Source organism: Manis javanica, chromosome 5 (genome assembly GCF_040802235.1).
Source record: "Manis javanica isolate MJ-LG chromosome 5, MJ_LKY, whole genome shotgun sequence".
In the NCBI taxonomy this organism is placed as follows: domain Eukaryota; kingdom Metazoa; phylum Chordata; class Mammalia; order Pholidota; family Manidae; genus Manis; species Manis javanica.
In genome coordinates, this window is record NC_133160.1 from 149,279,868 (window position 1) to 149,304,221 (window position 24,354).

The 24,354-nt window shown below is 38.5% G+C and overlaps 1 protein-coding gene across 9 annotated transcripts in view; it reads right to left on the minus strand.

Moving 5' to 3' along the window:
- Positions 1 to 24,354, minus strand: part of PCDH7 (protocadherin 7) — a 404,329-nt gene that overhangs the window by 213,256 nt on the left and 166,719 nt on the right. The window lies entirely within an intron of this gene.

Genomic DNA, 24,354 nt, shown 5'->3' on the forward strand with positions numbered 1-24,354 from the left:
AGTCTGGCTAGAGGTTTATCTATTTTGTTTATTTTCTCAAAGAACCAGCTCTTGGTTTCATTGATTTTTTTCTATTTTACTCTTCTCAATTTTGTTTATTTCTTCTCTTATCTTTATTATTTCCCTCCTTCTGCTGACTTTAGGCCTCATTTGTTCTTCTTCTTCTAATTTTAATAATTGTGATGTTAGATGATTCATTTGGGTTTGTTCTTCCTTCTTTAAATATGCCTGGATTGCTATATACTTTCCTCTTAAGAATGTTTTCGCTGCGTCCCACAGAAGTTGGAGCTTTGTGTTTTGTTTGTCATTTATTTCCATATATTGCTGGATCTCCATTTTAATTTGGTTGTTGATCCATTGACTATTTAGAAGTGTGTTGTTAAGCTTCCATGTGTTTGTGAGCCTTTTGGCTTTCTTTGTACTATTTGTTTCTAGTTTTATATCTTTGTGGTCTGAAAAGTTGGTTGGTAGAATTTCAATCTTTTGGAATTTACTGAGGCTCTTTTTGTGGCCTAGTATGTGGTCTATTCTGGAGAATGTTCCATGTGCACTTGAGAAGAATGCATATCCTGTTGTTTTTGGGTGTAGAGTTCTATAGATGTCTATTAGGTCCATCTGTTCTAGTGTGTTGTTCAGTGCCTCTGTGTCCTTACTTATTTTCTGTCTGGTGGATCTGTCCTTTGGAGTGAATGGTGTGTTGAAGTCTCCTAAAATGGATGCATTGCAGTCTATTTCCTCCTTTAGTTCTTTTAGTATTTGTTTCACGTATGCTGTTGCTCCTGTGTTGTGTGCGTATATATGTATAATGGTTATATCCTCTTGTTGGACTGAGCCCTTTATCATTATGTAATGTCCTTCTTTATCTCTTGTTAGTTTCTTTGTTTTGAAGTCTATTTTGTCTGATACTAGTACTGCAACACCTGCTTTTTTCTCCCTATTTTTTGCATGAAATATCTTTTTCCATCCCTTGACTTTTAGTCTGTGCATGTCTTTGGGTTTGAGGTGAGTCTCTTGTAAGCAGAATATAGATGGGTCTTGTTTTTTTTTATCCATTCAGCGACTCTATGTCTTTTGATTAGTGCATTCAGTCCATTCACATTTGGGGTGATTATCGATAGGTATGTACTTATTGCCATTTCAGGCTTTAGATTCGTGGTTACCAAAGGTTCCAGGTTACTTTCCTTACTATCTAAGAGTCTAACTTCACTCACTTAGTATGCTGTTACAAACAGAATCTACAGGTTCTTTTCTGTTTCTCCTCCTTTTTCTTCCTCCTTCATTCTTTACATATTAGGTACCAGGTTCTGTACTTTTTGTCTATACCTTGATTTATTTTGGGGATAGTCAATATAATTTTTTATTTGCCTCACCATCAGCTGCTCCATCCTCCCTACCATGGTTTTACTACCTCTGGTGACAGCTATCCCATCCTAGGAACACTTCCATCTATAGCAGTCCCTCTAACATAGACTGCAGAGATGGTTTGTGGGAGTTGAACTCTCTCAGCTTTTGCTTATCTGGAAATTATTTAATCCCTCCTTCAAATTTAAATGATAATCTCTCTGGATAAAGTAATCTTGGTTCCAGGCCCTTCTGCTTCATGACATTAAAAACATCATGCCACTCCCTTCTGCCCTGTATGGTTTCTGCTGAGAAGTCTGATGTTAGCCTGATGGGCTTTCCTTTGTATGTGATCTTATTTCTGCCTCTGGTTGCTTTTAACAGTCTGCCCTTATCCTTGATCTTTTCCATTTTAATTACTATGTGTCTTTGTGTTGTCTTCCTTGAGTCCCTTGTGTTGGTGGATATGTGGATCTCCATGACCTGACAGACTATGTCCTTCCCCAGATTGGGGAAGTTTTCAGCAACTACCTCCTCAAAGACACATTCTATCCCTTTCTCTCTCTCTTCTTCTTCTGGTATCCCTATAATGTGAAAATTGTTCTGCTTGGATTGGTTACACAGTTCTCTCAATATTCTTTCATTTTTAGAGGTCCTTTTTCTCTCTGTGCCTCAGCTTCTTTGTATTCCTCTTCTCTAGTTTCTATTTCATTTATTCTCTCCTCCACTGTATCCAACCTGCTTTTAATACCTTCCATCGTGTTCTTCAACGATTTGATCTCTGACCTGAATTCATTCCTGAGTTCTTTCCGTACCTCCATTAGAATATTGATGATTTTTATTTTGAACTCCCTTTCTGGAAAAGTCATGAGGTCCATATTATTTAAATCTTTCTCAGAGTTGTATTAACAATTTTACTCTGGACAAGGTTCCTTTGGTGTTTCATGTTTGTATATGGCACCCTCTCGTGTCCAGAAGCTGTAGTCTCTGGAGCTGCTCAGCCCCTGAAGCAATGTCTGGGGTCGCAGAGGAGCGGTACTGGTGCCTGGAGGAGGAAAGAGATGTTCCCCACCTCCCAGCTGCTGTGCCTGTCTCCACTGCCTGAGCCAGTTGGCCGAGCACACAGGTATAAGTTTTTGTCCCAGAGCAGCCAGATATGGATCCCTGCTTTCCACAAGCAGCCAGAATCCCAGTCTCCCCAGGAACTCTGCCTGTATTAACTCTCCAACCTGGTAGTCATGCAAGTCTCATGAAAGCACCATGAAATGTAGGATTATGCTCCCAGAGCAGATCTCTGGAGCTAGGTATTCAGCAGTCCCAAGCCTTCCACTCCCTCCCTGCCCCATTTCTCTTCCTCCCGCCCGTGAGCTGGGGTTGGGGAGGGGCTCAGCTCCCATGGAGCCATAGCTCCGGTACGTTACCCCATTCGCTGAGGTCTGCTCTTTTGTCCAGGCGTGTGCAGTCTGACACCGTCCTCTTTCCTGTTGCTCTCTCAGGATTAGTTGCGCCAATTAAATTTTCTATTTGTATCCAGTTTTAGGAGGAAGCCTCTGTCTCTCCTCTCACGCTGCCATCTTTAATCTAATCCCCATCTATCATTTTTATCCACATTTTAAAATAGTCCATTAAATTTCTACAAATCAGGATTATATAACTATCTCTTAGCTGTGTTTTGATAATTTTGAATAAATAAAATTCTTGTGGCTAAATATTTAAGTTGGCAATGTGAATCAAGTTAGCACAGAATCCTAAATTCTGAAGGAGAATCCATTGTATAAGAATTAAGCTTTAAATCCAATGGTAAATCAGATATACAGATTTGATGGTAGATAGATATGTAGATGTTAATAGATGATAGATAGAGACAATGATAGACAGGCAGACAGACAAGTATTTACATATAAACCTTTATCATCAAGTTGGGTCTATTGAGAAAATAGGTTTTGTAACAGAAGTTATGGCACAGAACTGATTTATGTATTCCAGAAATGCTGACTAAACCAGAAATGTAAAGCAGTGTGTTGACTGTGTGACAGAGGGAATGAGTTTGCATTATATATGTCACTATCACTTTGTTAATTATTGATACTCTGAAGTAGGATAGTTTAAGTGGTGATTCTTAAACCTATATGTGCCTCAGAATGACCCAGAGAATATTGCACAAAAAAAACCACACAATGCCAATACATGGCCTCAACTTAAACCCAGTGAATCAGTGTTCAGAGTGGGACTGGACATCAATAGTTTATAAAATCTCCCCAGATGATGAGGAGGCAAGGAGTAAAAGGAGAAACCTACAGTGAAAAAAAACATATGCAGACTGGTCAAGAAGAACAAATTGCTCCAGAAAGCCAATTGTTTGCCTATGCATTGATAGAGTTTCCCTTGTGGGTCAATAGAACCATGACTCCATCTTGAGATGCCAAAGTGTGGACTGAAGACATCCAGTGACCTGAGATGTGTGAGATTTGCATTTTTTTTTATTGAGGGCAATAAATGATTTCTTGCAAAGGCAAACTGGTCTTTCTAATAAAGGAAAAAGCATAAGACCTTGGGGAAAGAGTGTCAGCCTTTTAGCCCTTTGAAACTGTGAAAATATGCTCAAAAATTTAATAAGTAATACAAGAAAGAGGTCTCTAAGAAAATCATTCCAAAAAAGTATAAATGGGATATGCGTTTGAATTATAAACAAAAGGGAATAAACATTGAAGACTTTATTTAGGCAAATGAACAATCTGATTGAAGGGGTGAGATTGAAGTCATGCTCTGACAATTCCTTGCCAATGGCAGTAAGAAATGTTGAAGGATTATGCTAAGAAAAAATGAGCTATGTAGAAACAGCAGTGGGAACAGTAAGCAAGACTGTTATAATGTGTGGCTGATTGGATATGGTCATTATTTCACTATGCCTACATTTGGTTTGTACCTATTATATACCAGCATTTCAAGAATGTTCCAACAGTAATTCTACACATTTAAGAAACTCCAAATATTATGTGCATGTAAAAAGTGATGAAATATGATATGATTAAGTTTCTAATAAAATAAAGGTGCAAAAATTTGCCATGAAACCTGCTTAGGAGTTACAGGAAGGTATCGCCAAAGAGGAGTTTGTGAGTTGAGAGCGCTAACAGGGTTTTGATAGCTAACATATTTGAGGACTAATTATGGATTACATATTTAGGCCCAGCAGCAAAGGACAAAAAAGAGGGTGGGTGGGAAAACCAAGTCAATCTGAAACTCAAAAGCCAAGGAAGCAGATCATTTCTGGAAAGGAAGAAAATCCTATATAATCAAAGGCATCAGAGACAGAGAGAATAATGGTGACTACCATATATCCATTGGATTCAGCCACCAGAAGGTAATTTTTGCCTTAACATCTCTAAACTTGGAAGAAAACTCTAGGAAATTAAACCAAAGGAAGTAAAAAACCAACCTGTAAATATATGGAGAAAGTGGAGATAGACTACTAACTTTTAAAATATGATATAAAAGAAAAGTAGGGTCACAGTTAAAAGAAAAGCATGTGTAAAGAACTTTATCTATTTGTATGTTTTGCCTTTCTTCATTGTTAATGAAAAACTGGCTTTGAGGCAAATATTTGAGTGTCTCATAAGATTGTAGGGGAATGAATAAAATCAAAGGAGATAAACTATAAGAAAGAAAGAAAATTCTAAAATTAAATTATAAAAGCAAGATAAATAGTAAAACATGTCGAGGAAGTGCATGTATGGGGTGTCTGTGTGTGTGTGTGTGTTTAATGGGGAAAAATTGTATATTAGAAATAACAGAAAAAGAAAACGATTCTATTTCAGACAAACTTATAGATTCCCTATTGATCAGTTAGCTGATCCTTGTTTCTTGACCCTTAGGCTCAGGGTTTATAAAATGGAGATATTCATACCTGCCCCTTACTAACTTAAAGTCTCTGAGAAATAATGTGGTAGTATATGAAAAGAGCCTTAAGCTCCCTCAAAGGCATATCCAAACAAGGTATTAAACCTCAGGCCACAGCTATTTAACTAGAACTATCTCCCAGTGTGTTTTAGAGTTGGTTATTTTTTATTTTTTGTCTTTTAATACATAGCTGGGTTAGTAATACACAAAATTTCTAAACAGAATTTTAAAAATACATGTGAAATTCCAAACCGAATTCCCCAGCTTACGCACTTTTATTGTTCTAAATGCAACTTATTTGTAAAACAAATTTGTGCATACAATGGCACCCCAATATTCCCAAATGTATTTGAATCTAATCATACAGTGATCATGAATATTTCTATCTTCAATTGCTTGAGGTGGCAGTTATCAACTATATTTTGTTCCCATTATGACTGACACAGGGGAGACTCACTTAAAGACACACCCTACTCCAGGGACTACTCAGATAACTTAGAGATTCTTACAAATATATTCAAAGGTGACTCCAGATAATATGCAGTCTCTGGGGCCTTGAATGAACATTCATTGTTGTCCCAGGCCCCAGCTGATGGAAATGAATTAGAGTTGGCATTGCTCTTAAGCCTTAGAACCAGCATTCTGTATTCTTCATATAATTTTCTGGTAATATAGAGGTCACATGAGTAGTGGTTGGTGGAGGTCCTCTACCTTCTAGGAGTGCCTTCATTCTGTAGGGAGCCCCTGAGGATGGCTGCCTCTTCCTATCCCACCACCCTTCTCGTAGGAAATGCTGGTGAGCCCAAGGTAAGCGTTTGCAATTGTGGGGATCATTTGCCCCCTAAACTAACCTTGGATTTGGAAGGACAAGCATAGGAAATAAGGGTTTGAGTTGGGTGCTATGGTGTGTACAATGTAATGTGTTTCAATAAATGCATTTGCTGATTAATATTTTTGATACTTTTTTTCTGGAAAATGTGAACAAATGCTAAACTCATATACCAGTGAACTTGACATCAGGAGAAAGACCTATTTAGATGAGGAGGGGAGTTAGAATATATCTTGATTACAGAAATAATAAAGCTTGCGTTTTAGTGACATTATTGCAAGGGGTTAGGCATTTATGAAGGGAAAATGTGGTGAGCATTTAATTAATTTTCCTTTTTTTGTAAAATTGCATCTCCATAATTGATCATGTAAATCACCAGACAGTAAATCCAGGCAGTCTAGTAGGTTTGGAGGTTGCATGAGAAGTTTTCACAATCTTCACTTTCATTCAGATGTGGACTAGCAGCAGGGTCTCACCCTGCTCTTATTCAGAGAGCTCAAAGGAAGTTAAGTCTGTGCATTCAGAATTCATAAGAGGACTGAAACAATTTTCTAAAAAGTTTTCTTTAATGTCTACAATGCTGATGTCAAATTGTACTACAGATATAATAACTGCTTTCTAATTTTTCAGATTCATTTTCTTTAATTTTAGAGAACCATATAACCACCCTCTTTTTTTGAAAATATTAATATAATAATATGTACTATTTATAATCTGAAACTTTGAGGAAATTAATTTTGAAATTAACACTAATATGCTATTATGTTTTGAGAATATGTAAAACATTACCAGGTGCTACCAATTAAAAAAAATCATTGTCACAAAATTCACTTATAGTTTCTAATAAAGCAATAGAAACCAAATGCATATTCACATATATATTAATAATGATAAAATATTTATTTTATCCATTCTTAACTGTTAGATTGATTAAAAAGGTAACCATAAAAACATATATAATGTCCCATAATCAGACATACTTAAATATATTTGCCTTCCATCTCCATTAGCAAAATCTTATAAGTTACAACCTATGCTATAAAAATAGACTGTTTTCTCTGATAGGTCTGTTGACAATTTTAGTAAAGGGAAAAGAAAAATGATGAACTTTAGGAATATCCTATTATATACAATACTTACAATAAAAGAGAAAACAGCAGCTGGCTAAGAATGCAGAAACTCTTCCCTTGGAGTCCATTTCTTATAATCTACTGACATTACTTTTATGGGCATTTTATTTGCAAGAGGATAGGACCCCAAGGATGCCCCTAGAAAGAACTTCAGGTTAAATCTCTTTCCCTATCGCCTACTGCTCGGGGACTTACAACTTTATTGGGAACTTTAAAACTGCACCTTCCTTTTAGCCTCAGTAGTTTCTTCATAAATCTTGTCCTTATCTGTAATTCACATACAGCTGTCTCAGCCACATCAATTATTTCTGAATGGGCTGAAAAGGCTTTTTTATTTTTTTCAATTCATTTAGTTACGTCCATCAAACAGACTTCTAATGACTCTCTTTGTCAGTCATAAAGCACTGAAACAGTCATGGAACAGAACACTGGCGCATTTTAAGGAACCCAGCACTTCATTTTTAAGGAGGAGCGCTCCAACACTGAGACCTTTCCTCAGAAATGAACAGGTACTTGATTAATCTGCAAACATTTTCAAATGGCATCAATGGTTTACTGAACAAACATACCTAGGATTCCATAGTGCATTAGTTGGAATATGTCTGGCAGAACCTTCAAACAACCTTTAATCAGGTCTTTTAACGTTTTTAGGGGCATCTTTCTTTGCTAACATCTCAAGAGTCCTCATACTTCAAACTGCTTTTCTATCTTTCAAGTCAATAGCAGATGAAAGGATATTAAAAAGAAACATGTCGAGACATTTGGATTGGTTAATTAAAACACTCACTTGGGGAAAAAATTAAATAACTATTTCTTTTGACTCATATGCAATTACATATTTGACATTACTGTTTATTTGTCCTGCAGAAACTAAGATTGCAGATGATACTTTATAACTCTTAGCCTAGTTGATCACAAATTACTTAATATTGCAAAAGAACAATAGTGATATTATTAAAATAGCAGGTAGTATGTGCCAGGAAAATTGAATTCATTTCACTCATGTTGTCACTTCTCACCCATCTCTACATGGATTACATTAATATTCTGATTTTGCAAAAGAGAAAAAAATAATAAATTTCAATATTTAACCTACTGGAAGAACTACTCTAACCTAAAAATAAAGCAGCTCTCCTATTTTCTTTCCCTAATGAAAAATGTCAGGAAAACAGAATTTTCTTACTAAACGTATGCAAACATTTTTTCTGAAAACTTCTAGTATCTATATAACACAAACTGTGAGTCCCTATATTGTGGGCATAATTGTTCAATTTATTTTTTTGCTCTTTTTTTTGCTGACTTCTGTTAAACTTGGTCCAGAATTGACACACTTTTTCCATTAAGGTCCAGAAAGTAAATGTTTTAGGCTTTTTAGGTCATATGCCTCTGACACAACTACTTAACCGTGCTGCTGTAGTGCAACAACAGCCATTGAAGATACATAAAAGAATGAGGATGGCCCTGTTCCAATAAAACTTTATTTATGGAAATGGAAATTTAAATTTCATAATAATCTCCCCATTCCATGAAATGATACTTAAAATTTTTTTTCAACCATATAAAAATGCAAAAGAACAAATGTAAAAACTACAACTTTTCCATTGGATTAACATTTTTAAACATTACTGTGAACTTCTTAACTAGTGTATAGGGTCCTCATAAGCAATGTTTATCCACTGACAATGACAGGTCTTGAAAATAGTCTATATTCAATTGCCACTTGTTAACATGTTTTGATATTTCATGTCCTTTTGGAAATAACTCAGGAGACTTGGATTCAAGTGTTAGCTCTGATATTAAATGTGAATTCTTCAGTCATCTTTTAGCTTTAGCATTTTCAACTTTAAAATGAGTGCATATCCTTTTCAGTTCTTTAATTCTCTGAAACTTTTAAGAAAATAAGTGTGTGGGATCAGTGAATAAATGGTTTGAAATCAATGATTTCAAAGTAGATTTAGCTCACCCATTAAGAAATTTGTTAGTATATTGCGAATATTAGTGCATCTTGAAAGCATTTACTCATCAAAAAAAGACCATAAACAGAGATATGCATAACAATCAAACATTTTAGTTAATTACCTTAATTAAAAGATGGTATGGTTCCCTCAGGCTTAACATCTTTTGAGAAAGGGAAGACATTCTCTGGAAAGTCAGCTCTGTGAGATATGCTTGTGCAAATCTTCCTATCCTCTGAAACCACCTCTTTTGTGATTCCTTCTTTGATTCAACCATATAAAAATATCAATTGAGCTCCTACTGTGTGTTTGCAGCTGTGAAATCTCAATCTCTCTCAAATGTATGAATGTGTGATTCAAATAGCAGAGGTTAGCAATGTTGGTATGAAATACAGTGGTGAAAACATGCTGGGACATGATTGGATTTCACCTCCCAATTCATTTGAGACCCTATATAGTCCCTTGTAAATTTCCATGTTTACATGCCCAGAGAAACAGGAAGGCAGAGGGGGTTACAGTTAGGAAAAGAGAATATTGACTGGCAACTAATGAGAAAAATACTATCTCCACAATGACATTCAATCCTATAAAGACTTATTAAGCACTTGCTTCGTGCCCACCACTGTGCTGAAAAATCTACATGCTGCAAATAAACATTCAGGCATTAAGCTCAGTTGGGCAAGTGTAGATTAATCATACAAAAGCACTCACAGGATACAAGCAAAGGTTTCTTTTTCTTTCTTTTTTTTCTTTTCGCTATTGTGATAATTATCAAAAGCTCAGTTCACATGCCGCTCAGTTGCCCTGCATGACTACTCTACACACCCATGGAGTTTCAGAAGCAGCTGAATGAGGTCGATAAACCTATGTCTCAAGCTTCATAGCTGGAGTTAGTCTGCAGCAGTTCAAGGAAGCAAGGGTGAAGAACCAAGTGGAACTCCAGGAGAACTCCCCAGGTTTCCAACTACTAAACCACTAAAAATGAGCAAATAACAACAAGGACAAAAAATAAATAAAACTTGAAATAGCTACCTTCTAAAATACACAGAAGTTTAGAAGCATAGATAGGAGCCTCCTTCACAAGCACCTGAATCAACTCCCCCGTACTGAAATGAATGAAAATGAAACGCGCACTTCAGGATCCACTCAAACAGATGCTCCAGAATTTTTTCTCTCTTTTCCTTTCCTATCTTAGACATTTCATCTGAACTGCACCTGGTGAAATCTGTTTAGGAAACTATATACATTTAAAAACACTGGGTTTTCATATTTTATGGAATGGAGATTTGTGTCCTTAAGTACCCTTCCCTGGTCTGGATAGATTAAAATGTTTAACAGGACTCAAGATAGACAAATGCAGTAAGGCTTTGAGGTGTTACTGAAGCATTTCATTATTAAACTGAATTGAAACCTAACTCTTGAGCCAGAATCTTCTGCACAGGTGAACTTTCTGCTACCCAGGTGCACCCATTTCTTCTGCCATCCACACTGGCTCACTTGTCTCATCTTATGTGCACTTTGTTAAAAGAAAAGCTACCAGTGCCCATAAGGAAAAATGTATTTGATGCCTAGTATGTATTAATGTTCATTCATTACTACATTTCATTCAGAAAACTCAGTGAAAGTGAGTGTGGCAGGTAGAAAAATGGACACTATGACGTACACATTCTTTGAATAACTGATCTTACACACAAAGGGGAATTTAAGATTGCAGATAGAATTAAGTTTGCTCATCAACTGACCTTAAAATAGGAACATTATATTGGATTATCTGGATGGGCCCAGTGTAAGTACAAAGATTCTTTTTGTTTATTATTAAAGTATCATTTCATAAAGGTTTCACATGAGCAACATAGTGGTTATTACATTCACCCACATTATCAAGTCTCCCCCTATCCCCCATCACAAGTGTTCTTAAAAACAGAGAACTGTGGGGAAAATGGAAGTTCCTATGTCCAGGATATTCACCTTACGTTACGTAAACTGCTTGATGTAACTGGCCTCCTGCTAGGCTACTGCTTTTATACCTGTAGGCAGTGAGCGACTATTGACTGAGTCATTATATAAAAAGCTCCTCCCAGTGCCCCGGGGGGTGAGCAGAGACAGAGGTGGACTGTGGACCTGCAGACTGCTGGATGCAGATGTGATCCTAGTGCTCGACCTACCACCTAGAGAATAAAGCCGGGTAATAAACACTTTTACCCCAAGAACATTCTGCTGTCATTTCTCGAACTCGCCAAATCCATAGTGAACTTGCTCAGGGCTGAAACCCTCAGGCAAGACAAGAGTGACGTCACATAAGGAGGTCAGAGGGAAGCAGTGTGAGAACTGCATTCACCTTCTCCAGGTTTGAAGAGAGAGGAATGAGCCTCTCTTGCCAAGAGGTTTCAGCCCCAGAGAAATTCACTATAGACTCAATGAGAACAAAGAAATGACAAAGGAATATTCTTGGCGTGAAAGGGTTTATACCCAACTTTATTCCCAAGGTGGCAGGTCAGTCACTAGAATCCCATCCACTCAGAGCAAGTCTGCATGCAGCAAGCCGGTCTCTGGCTCTGGGCCTCTCTGCTCCTGCAGCCGTCTCAGTCTTTGTCTTCAGTGCTGCCACCACTCCAGCCTCTGCTCTGCTCTCCTGCAGCCTTGCAGCTGTGTCACCGTGTCACCCAGAGCACTGGGTGGAGCTCTTTATAGAGAGTCAGTAACAACATATTGCCCACACGTGTGTAGTAAGCTAGCTGACCAGGGCCAGGGGAGGATCCCTGCCACAGCAACCTTCACTTTATCCACAGTGCCACATGCCAAGGAATGCAGGTGGCCTCTAGAAGCTATTAAAGGCAAAGAAGGGAGCCGATTTTCTTCTAGTGCCTCCAGACTGAACAGTACTTTCCCATCACCTTGATTTTAGTCCAGAGAGACCCATTTTAGATTTCTGACCTCAAAACCATAAGGTAATGAATTAGCAGAGTTTTAAGCCACTAAATTCTTGGCAATTTATGATAACAGCAATAAGAAACTTATACAGTGAGTCACGGAGCCTGAGATAGGGTGGGGTGAAAAGAGAAGTGTGGCAGTGGGGCTTAGGGTTCACATTTGTGAAAAACATTACAATCACCCTTCAAATTTAGGTTGGTGTTCCCTCCCTGGATCACCCCACCTTCAGGGCATTGAGAACTAGCATGTCATTCTAATCATTACACTTATTTATAAAACACTCCACATATTGTGCTGTATACTTATTTTATGAACCACTCAAACATATTGCGTTGTATATTTTAAGTGTAAAATGTTAAAATCACCTTTATAACTTTATTTTAACATTTCTCTTCCTCTTACTACAGTAAAAAATCCAATAACAATCAAAACAAAACAAAAAATGAAGAGGACTAGATCTCTGCCCAGTTTTCCATGTAGGGGAAAAACCAAATTTATATTTCAGCCCTTGCTTATCAGATAACTAATAGTGTATTTAGGAAAACCATGAACATTTAAATCAAGAAACTAGAATTTCTTTTCCTGATATCAACTAAAAGTTGAACAACTTTGGGCCACCATACTTAATTCTGAGTCACTATACATCTTTTGTAGATATACATTATAATCCATTTTAAAGATGCAATGGTCTAATTTGATCTTATCAGTGTAACAGTTTTCACTGTAGATTTTTCTATAAATGATAATGAATTGAGAACTGTGTGTGTAGGCCAAAGATTTAGGGAGCTGATAAAGGCACTTAAATAAAAAAATCATGAACTTGGAATAAATAAATTATTCACACCACCCTAGCATTAAAAAAACAAACAAACTGATAATGAATGTCTTGTTTTTAATAGTCTCATCTACACTGGGGAGAGTTAACAGTCCTAACTGGTGCCAAACTGGAGTTCCATATTTATAGATACGGCCTTTCATTTGCTACCTTCTTTCTTATTTCCTCCTTGTTTTATACTTTTATATTAAAGAAAATTTTTTAGGAGTATGAATTCTTTGCATAAAAACCTTAGCTTGGGGCGGAGCCAAGATGGCGGCATGAGTAGAGCAGTGGAAATCTCCTCCCAAAAACACATAGAGCTATGAAAATATAACAAAGAAAAATCTTCCTAAAATAGAGACCACAGGACACAGGACAACATCCAGACCACATCCACACCTGCAAGAACCCAGCGCCTTGTGAAGGGGGTAAGATACAAGCCCCAGCCCGGCGGGACCCGAGCGCCCCTCCCCCCGGCTCCCGGCGGGTGGAGAGAAACCGGAGCGGTTTTTTTTTTTTTTTTTTTTGGCGAGCGCTTTTTGGAAGCCTTAGAGGGACGGGCCCCCGTTGCTGGGGAGGCAGGGTGGCGGGACCGGTGAGGAGGTGCCTGGGAACGGCGCCGGAGGACAAAGAATATACTGCGTTTCTCCCTGCGAGACCTGGGGGCGGGTGACTGAGACCGGTGCCTGAGGACGGAGGAGGTCGCGCGTTTTTCCCCTTTTTTTTTTTCTTCTCTTTTTGGCGAGCGCTTTTTGGAAGCCTTGAAGGGACGGGGACCCCAGTGCTAGGGAGGCACGGTGGCGGGACTGGTGAGCGGGTGGCTGGGACCGGCGCCTGAGGACAAAGAATATCCCCCGTTTTTCCCTGCGGGACCGGTGGGCGGGTGCCTGAGACCGGCACTTGAGGACAGAGGAAATCGCGCGTTTTTCCCCTTTTTTTTTTCTCTTTTCTGCGAGTGCTTTTTGGAAGCCTAAAAGGGACAGGGACCCCGGTGCTAGGGAGGCAGGGCGGCGGGACTGGTGAGCGGGTGCCTGGGACCGGCACCTGAGGACAAAGAATATCCCGCATTTTTCCCTGTGGGACCGGTGGGTGGGTGCCTGAGACCAGCACCTGAGGACGGAAGAAATCGCGCGTTTTTCCCCTTTTTTTTCTCTCTTTTTGCCGAGTGCTTTTTGGAAGCCTTGAAGGGACAGGGACCCCGGTGCTAGGGAGGAAGGGCGGCGGGACTGGTGAGCGGGTGCGTGGGACCAGTGCCTGAGGACAAAGAATATTGAGCGTTCCTTCCCTGCGGGACCGGTGGGTGGGTGCTTTTTGGAAGCCTTGAAAGGACAGGGACCCTGGTGCTAGGGAGACAGGGCAGCAGGACCAGTGAGCGGGTGCCTGGGACCGGCACCTGAGGACAAAAAAAAAAAAAAAATCGCTTGTTTTTTCCTTTTTTTTCCTTTTTTTTTCTCTTTCTTTCTGTTCCCTCTCTCATTGTTGCTGTTGTTGTTTTGGTTTGGAGAGTGCTTTTTGGAAATCTTAAAGGGGCAGGACAGGTCACTTAGACCAGAAGCAGGGAATCTGGGGATCTCTGGGCACTCTAACCCCCTGGGCAGCAGGGAGCACAGAGGCCCCTTATGGAGATAAATAGTCTCCTGGCTGCTCCCCCTCCAACGGGGCTCCACCATTTTGGAGGAAGAGCCCCAGCCAGGCCAAGCCCACAGCAACAGCGGAGATAAACCCCAAAGCAACTGGGCAGGAAGCAGAAGCCCTGTCTGCACACAGCTGCCCAGCACAAGCCACTAGAGGTCGCTATTCTCCCAGGAAAAGGCTACAAACCAACAAGAAGGGAAGCTCTTCCAGCGGTCACTTGTACCAGCTCTGCAAACTATCTCTATCACCATGAAAAGGCAAAACTACAGGCAGACAAAGATCACAGAGACAACACCTGAGAAGGAAACAGACCTAACTAGTCCTCCTGAAAAATAATTCAAAATAAAAATCATGAACATGCTGACAGAGATGCAGAAAAAAATGCAAGAGCAATGGGATGAGATGCAGAGAAAAATGCAAGAGCAGTGGGATGAAGTCCGGAAGGAGATCACAGATGTCAGGAAAGAGATCACAGAAGTGAAACAATCCCTGGAAGGATTTATAAGCAGAATGGATAAGATGCAAGAGGCCATTGAAGGAATAGAAGCCAGAGAACAGGAACGTATAGAAGCTGACATAGAGAGAGATAAAAGGATCTCCAGGAATGAAACAACACTAAGAGAAATATGTGACCAATACAAAAGGAAAAACATTCGTATTATAGGGATACCAGAAGAGGAAGAAAGAGGAAAAGGGATAGAAAGTGTCTTTGAAGAAATAATTGCTGAAAACTTCCCCAAACTGGGGGAGGAAATAATCGAACAGACCATGGAATTATACAGAACCCCCAACAGAAAGGATCCAAGGAGGACAACACCAAGACACATAATAATTAAAATGGCAAGGATCAAGGACAAGGAAAGAGTTTTAAAGGCAGCTAGAGAGAAAAAGGTCACCTATAAAGGAAAACCAATCAGGCTAACATCAGACTTCTCAACAGAAACCCTACAGGCCAGAAGAGAATGGCATGATATACTTAATGCAATGAAACAGAAGGGCCTTGAACCAAGGATACTGTATCCAGCACGACTATCATTAAAATATGATGGTGGGATCAAACAATTCCCAGACAAGCAAAAGCTGAGGGAATTTGCTTCCCACAAACCACCTCTACAGGGCATCCTACAGGGACTGCTCTAGATGGGAGCACCCCTAAAAAGAGCACAGAACAAAACACACAACATATGAAGAATGGAGGAGGAGGAATAAGAAGGGAGAGAAGAAAAGACTCTCCAGACAGTGTATATAACAGCTCAATAAGCGAGCTAAGTTAGGCAGTAAGATACTAAAGAAGCTAACCTTGAACCTTTGGTAACCACGAATCTAAAGCCTGCAATGGCAATAAGTACATATCTTTCAATAGTCACCCTAAATGTAAATGGACTTAATGCACCAATCAAAAGACATAGAGTAATAGAATGGATAAAAAAGCAAGACCCATCTATATGCTGCTTACAAGAAACTCACCTTAAACCCAAAGATAAGCATAGACTAAAAGTCAAGGGATGGAAAAACATATTTCAGGCAAACAACAGTGAGAAGAAAGCAGGGGTTGCAGTACTAATATCAGACAAAATAGACATCAAAACAAAGAAAGTAACAAGAGATAAAGAAGGCCACTACATAATGATAAAGGGCTTAGTCCAACAAGAGGATATAACCATTCTAAATATATATGCACCCAATACAGGAGCACCAGCATATGTGAAGCAAATACTAACAGAACTAAAGAGGGAAATAGACTGCAATGCATTCATTGTAGGACACTTCAACACACCACTCACCCCAAAGGATAGATCCACCGGGCAGAAAATAAGTAAAGACACACAGGCACTGAACAACACACTAGAACAGATGGACCTAATAGACATCTATAGAACTTTACATCCAAAAGCAACAGGATATACATTCTTCTCAAGTGCACATGGAACATTCTCCAGAATAGACCACATACTAGCTCACAAAAAGAGCCTCAGTAAATTCCACAATATTGAAATTCTACCAACCAATTTTTCAGACCACAAAGGTATGAAAGTAGAAATAAATTCTACAAAGAAAACAAAAAGGCTCACAAACACATGGAGGCTTAACAACATGCTACTAAATAATCAATGGATCAATGAACAAATCAAAATAGAGATCAAGGAATATATAGAAACAAATGACAACAACAACACTAAGCCCCAACTTCTGTGGGATGCAGCGAAAGCAGTCTTAAGAGGAAAGTATATAGCAATCCAGGCACACTTGAAGAAGGAAGAACAATCCCAAATGAATAGTCTAACATCACAATTATTAAAACTGGAAAAAGAAGAACAAATGAGGCCTAAAGTCAGCAGAAGGAGGGACATAATAAAGATCAGAGAAGAAATAAACAAAATTGAGAAGAATAAAACAATAGCAAAAATCAACGAAACCAAGAGCTGGTTCTTTGAGAAAATAAACAAAATAGATAAGCCTCTAGCCCAACTTATTAAGAGAAAAAGAGAGTCAACACAAATCAACATAATCAGAAATGAGAATGGAAAAATCACGACAGACTCCACAGAAATACAAAGAATTATTAAAGACTACTATGAAAACCTATATGCCAACAAGCTGGAAAACCTAGAAGAAATGGACAACTTCCTAGAAAAATACAACCTCCCAAGACTGACCAAGGAAGAAACACAAAAGTTAAACAAACCAATTACAAGCAAAGAAATTGAAACAGTAATCAAAAAACTACCCAAGAACAAAACCCCAGGGCCGGACGGATTTACCTCGGAATTTTATCAGACACACAGAGAAGACATAATACCCATTCTCCTTAAAGTGTTCCACAAAATAGAAGAAGAGGGAATACTCCCAAACTCATTCTATGAAGCCAACATCACCCTAATACCAAAACCAGGCAAAGACCCCACCAAAAAAGAAAATTACAGACCAATATCCCTGATGAATGTAGATGCAAAAATACTCAATAAAATATTAGCAAACAGAATTCAACAGTATATCAAAAGGATCATACACCATGACCAAGTGGGGTTCATCCCAGGGATGCAAGGATGGTACAACATTCGAAAATCCATCAACATCATCCACCACGTCAACAAAAAGAAAGACAAAAACCACATGATCATCTCCATAGATGCTGAAAAAGCATTTGACAAAATTCAACATCCATTCATGATAAAAACTCTCAGCAAAATGGGAATAGAGGGCAAGTACCTCAACATAATAAAGGCCATATATGATAAACCCACAGCCAGCATTATACTGAACAGCGAGAAGCTGAAAGCATTTCCACTGAGATCGGGAACCAGACAGGGATGCCCACTCTCCCCACTGTTATTTAACATAGTACTGGAGGTCCTAGCCACGGCAATCAGACAAAACAAAGAAATACAAGGAATCCAGATTGGTAAAGAAGAAGTTAAACTGTCACTATTTGCAGATGATATGATACTGTACATAAAAAACCCTAAAGACTCCACTCCAAAACTACTAGAACTGATATCGGAATACAGCAAAGTTGCAGGATACAAAATCAACACACAGAAATCTGTAGCTTTCCTATACACTAACAACGAATCAATAGAAAGAGAAATCAGGAAAACAATTCTATTCACCATTGCATCAAAAAGAATAAAATACCTAGGAATAAACCTAACCAAGGAAGTGAAAGACTTATACTCTGAAAACTACAAGTCACTCTTAAGAGAAATTAAAGGGGACACTAATAAATGGAAACTCATCCCATGCTCATGGCTAGGAAGAATTAATATCGTCAAAATGGCCATCCTGCCGAAAGCAATATACAAATTTGATGCAATCCCTCTCAAATTACCAGCAACATTCTTCAATGAATTCGAACAAATAATTCAAAAATTCATATGGAAACACCAAAGACCCCGAGTAGCCAAAGCAATCCTGAAAAAGAAGAATAAAGTAGGGGGGATCTCACTCCCCAACTTCAAGCTCTACTACAAAGCCATAGTAATCAAGACAATTTGGTACTGGCACAAGAACAGAGCCACAGACCAGTGGAACAGATTAGAGACCCCAGAAATTAACCCAAACATATATGGTCAATTAATATTTGATAAAGGAGCCATGGACATACAATGGCAAAATGACAGTCTCTTCAACAGATGGTGCTGGCATAACTGGACAGCTACATGTAGGAGAATGAAACTGGACCATTGTCTAACCCCATATACAAAGGTAAACTCAAAATGGATCAAAGACCTGAATGTAAGTCACGAAACCATTAAACTCTTGGAAAAAAACATAGGCAAAAACCTCTTAGACATAAACATGAGTGATCTCTTGAACATATCTCCCCGGGCAAGGAAAACAACAGCAAAAATGAGCAAGTGGGACTACATTAAGCTGAAAAGCTTCTGTACAGCGAAAGACACCATCAATAGAACAAAAAGGAACCCTACAGTATGGGAGAATATATTTGAAAATGACAGATCTGATAAAGGCTTGACGTCCAGAATATATAAAGAGCTCACACGCCTCAACAAACAAAAAACAAATAACCCAATTAAAAAATGGGCAGAGGAACTGAACAGACAGTTCTCCAAAAAAGAAATACAGATGGCCAAGAGACACATGAAAAGATGCTCCACATCGCTAATTATCAGAGAAATGCAAATTAAAACTACAATGAGGTATCACCTCACACCAGTAAGGATAGCTGCCATCCAAAAGACAAACAACAACAAATGTTGGCGAGGCTGTGGAGAAAGGGGAACCCTCCTACACTGCTGGTGGGAATGTAAATTAGTTCAACCATTGTGGAAAGCAGTATGGAGGTGCATCAAAATGCTCAAAACAGACCTACCATTTGACCCAGGAATTCCACTCCTAGGAATTTACCCTAAGAACGCAGCAATCAAGTTTGAGAAAGACAGATGCACTCCTATGTTTATCGCAGCACTATTTACAATAGCCAAGAATTGGAAGCAACCTAAATGTCCATCTGTAGATGAATGGATAAAGAAGATGTGGTAAATATACACAATGGAATACTACTCAGCCATAAGAAGTGGAAAAATCCAACCATTTGCAGCAACATGGATGGAGCTGGAGAGTATTATGCTCAGTGAAATAAGCCAAGCGGAGAAAGAGAAATACCAAATGATTTCACTCATCTGAGGAGTATAGGAACAAAGGAAAAACTGAAGGAACAAAACAGCAGCAGAATTACAGAACCCAAAAATGGACTAACAGGTACCAAAGGGAAAGGAACTGGGGAGGATGGGTGGGCAGGGAGGGACAAGGGGGGGGAAGAAGAAGGGGGGTATTAAGATTAGCATGCATGGGGGGGAGGGAGAAAGGGGAGGGTGGGCTGCACAACACAGAGAGGACAAGTAGTGACTCTACCACATTTTGCTAAGCTGATGGACAGTAACCGTAATGTGGTTGTTAGGGGGGACCTGATATAGGGGAGAGCATAGTAAACATAGTATTCTTCAGGTAAGTGTAGATCAAAAATTTTAAAAAAAAAAAGAAAGAAAGAAAGAAAAGGGGGATTACTCCTTAACAGGATAAAACTATTGGTAAATCAAAGATCAACGCATGCTTTAAATATCCTTAATGTTGATCACTTAAAGGGTGTCAGATGATCAGCTATGGAGGTACTCTTTTCTGATAATATTCCTTTCTCTTAATTAAAAAAAAAAAAAAAGCAGTTACTGTGTGCTGACCTCCAATGAGTTCTGCACAGTGGTATAGAGGGCATGTCAAAGTGTGGGCAAAGGGTCTGTTTGTTTCTACGCAGAAGATCAAGGCCTAGCTTGGATACCCAGAAAATGAACTAAGATACGATATGAGGAGGAGCTTCCGGCATCAGCACTCTCTGGAGGACTCGTGCCGGGGGATGATCATCAAAAAGCCTCCACAGGGATCCGGACGATGCTGCGGTTGTGGCTGCATCCAGCCCACCGTCTCCTGGACTTGCCATAAGAAGGAGGAGGGAGATGTCTAGGCTGGCATGTGCATACAGTGAGACAACGAATTTGACTGGATCTGTACTGTTGGAACTCAACCAGGAGTTGGGAGGGGTGCAAGTTGTAGCACCCCAAAATCTCATGACTATAGACTATCTATGGTTAAAAGAACATATGGGATGTGAACAGATCCCAGAAATGGGCTGCTTTAATTTGTCTGATGGTTCAAGTACAGTTGGAAAATATCCATCATATCATAGATAAATTTTCACAAATGCCTAGGGTGCCTAAATGGTTTTCTTGGCTTCACTGGAGATGGCTGGTAATTATAGATTTGCTTTGTTTATGTCACCGTATTCCTATTATGTTAATATGTGTGTGCAAATTAGTTAGTAGTTTAAAACCTATACATACTTAAGGTACTATACAAGAAGATATGTCAAAGAAATAATCAATCCTCCCAAGTTTCCTTCATATGCTACATCTATAGCTTTTCTTCTTCCTTCCTAATTACAAACCTTAAATAGAATTCGTGCCTCATATCGAATTTACCGAGTATCATAATTCCTCCAGGTGGTAAAGATACCTCGAGACAAGTGCTGGGCATAGAAGCCACAGGGCATAAATCTGCAAAGAAGTAAAAAGCTAACCTTTGCAAACAATATGGCTTCTCTCTCACTTACCAACTTTACATTTCCCTGTATGGCCCCGGAAGATGACTGGTTAGCCAGAGACGGGTAAGATTCCTCAAGGGAGGAACAACCTAAGACAGGCACAGTCGCAGGGGGGCCATCAGGTGAGAATTTGGGGATCAACAGAGGTGAGGCTCAGAACCTCACCCCCCCCTGCTTTGAGAGAAATCTTCTGCATCCGTGGATGTCTTGCTGCCCTTGTCTAGCCTGGATTAATACTTAGTCCATAGGCACACACCTGATCATCTGATCATCTACATTTGCCTTCTTACAGCACTAAACTATGTTTTCTACCTTTATCTTGCATCTACCTACCACTTCAGCATTTTATTAAAAATAAAAATAATAATAATAGGAGAAATGTGGGATCAACATATAAATCAAGTACAAAAATCAAATGAATATTCATATTTGACCTGATGGTTTATAGGTCATATTGCATGATCAAAACCGAAAGTTTCTGTGATGAATGCCCTTGTACTGTTCACCATGTAAGAATTTATTCACTCTGTAAGAATTCGTTCACCATGTAAGAACTTGTTCGTTATGCTTCAGAAGATTGGAGACTGACGAGAATTAGGCTTGAGATGGATTAATGATTGTACATTGAGCATTGACCCCCCTATACTGAATTTTATTGTTGTTAACAACCATTTGATCAATAAATATGAGAGATGCCCTCTCAAAAAAAAAAAAAAAAAAAAAACCTTAGCTTTGCAGAGGGAAGGAGAAAAATAAATTCACTAAATAAAGAATTGTTTTTTTAGGGAAATAAGGACACGCACAACTTGACCCTAATATGAGGACTCAAACTAATTTATAAAGTAAGGCAGATAGTCAGAAACACTGTTTAATTTTTCAGCATATTTTGAGAAAGTAACCTCAATTATCCAATGTTTGTAACATATTATTTCATTATTTCGTGATACAAGAAAACTTGTAGCACTTCCTTGAGAAAAATGGTTGGATTCTTAAGTTTCTAGAAAAGGAACATATAAGTATGAGAGAAAAGTTCATGAAGCAATGACATTAAATTTTATTGCTACCAGTACTATTTGGCTTTCTAAATTGGTGGTTTACATTTCATATTTAGAAGATAATTAGGGAGCTATAACTAAAATAAAATACTTATAATCCTTCTTTTTTTAAAAAATCTTAATGGTTTTTCCAAGTCTCTCACCTTTTTCTGTTTTCACCCAAGTGCATATACTTTGCCATTTTGTACACATTACGTTATCAATATCTTAATTTCCATAGTGGAAGCCTTAAAGTGGTAACACTTTGGCACCCCTGGTTTGTGAAATTTATTACAGCCTCTTAAAGTGTTTGATTCACCAGCCCTTTTGCCCCTTGGATCTCATTATATACATTCCATGTTTGAAGAAGTGACATTAATAATAAGCCATGTAATTGCGTTGACTCTTGTATTCTGGGAGAGGCAAGGCAGTTTGACAGACTTTTTCTTTTTTAATATTTACTTCAGTTTCTTAATGACTACTGCTTATACTGGCATATTGTAAATTAACTAGAGATTGTATGTATTGTCTCCACTCTCAAGTAAAACAGAGACACATAGTTGAGCGAGAGATATACGCTGCAACAACTGATCAAAGGTAAGAGAAACCTTTCTAGGGGGTAATCAGAAACTGATAGCAGATATTTCCCAGAACATATTGAAAGAAGGCAAAGCCTCCTTAATGATGTAATGGATAAAATATCTATACTTAAAATGTGTAGTGATATTCCCTGACACTCACTGATTGCTTACTATGTGTCCATTCACAGCCTATTAGCACCATGGGATAAATGTCCATGGAGATTACTTGCCCACCGACACACAGTTGCAAAGTGGTCCATAGGTTATTTCTCACTCCCCAAGCAATAGCTTGGCCCCGATTGAACCCTGAGCAGTTCATAAACAGAGAATGAAACATCTGTATATGTTGACAACAGCATATGAGTAAATCATATTCTAGCACAAATGAGCTTCTTTAAAAGTAAAGGATGGTAGAAATTGCATCCCACCAGACAAGTCCTCAGGGAAATAGTCAAATTATTTTAGCCACCTCTGAGAAGGGTTTTTCACAGCTTCCTTAGACTGAAAAATTAAGCATTCAGATTTGAACTCTACTTTCCATTATCTGTAGTTTGTTGTTACATTTAAGTCAATTGTGAAGGAGAAGATTAGTAGTTCACCTTCTACTATTTGGGCTTAAGGCATTGTCTTAAAGTCCAATAAACCTTCCTGCCTTGTTTTATACAGATCAGCTGTTCTCAACTCTGGCTGCATATTTGAATTACCTGGGAAATTTAGAGGATATTTATGCTTGGACTACATCCCAATATTATCTTGTGATAGTGCTCAGTATTTATGTCAGTAGGGTTGAAAATTCACTCTGCTGCTAAAACAAAATGGGAAATCATCCTAATTTCAATCTGCCTTGGCTTCTAGTAATCTTAGCACATGATCACCATATATTTATAAGCTCAAGTAGGGTAGGCATATTTCCTTATACTTCTCTCTTTGTGGTTTTTGAGGTAGTCTTTCTATTTTAAAAGTCTCTTCACAAATGTTTTTGATCATAAAATATCTTTTAGAAGCAGATAGCTTCAATTTTGGAAATGATTGTAGAAAACATAAAGTGTGTGTTCCTTATCATTTATTTTCTCTGCTTTGGAAAAAAATGACTTGGGTGTTATTTTTTTAAAAGCTATGATGCATTCCAGAGAAAGTAATTTGTAATTAAAATCAGCCATACTTGGGGTTTTGTTCAGAAACAATGAGTTTTATTTATTTATACATGGGAATGACCATTTTGCCATTCAAGACACAAAGTAATTCATCTTCATGCAGTTATCTAACACTTTTCATGAGACATGTAAGAATAATTTTGCTCTTCAATTAGGAATTAGTCCATATGAGACTGGGGATAGCTCGATGTCTTTCATCATCATGTTTCATGTGTACATTGCTATTCTGACTTTCTCCATATATGATCATTTCCAGTTCTTCCTTTAAGACCAGGAAATCTCCACAGACAAGACCATCACTAGGCAGCATTATGAAACATTTCTAGAACCACACCTTTACCACCTTCATCCTTTTAGCATTTCTTATGCCATATTTTCCTTCATTTTTTTTTCTCCCAAGTCTCTTAAGTCATTTTACTGACATACTGCATCAA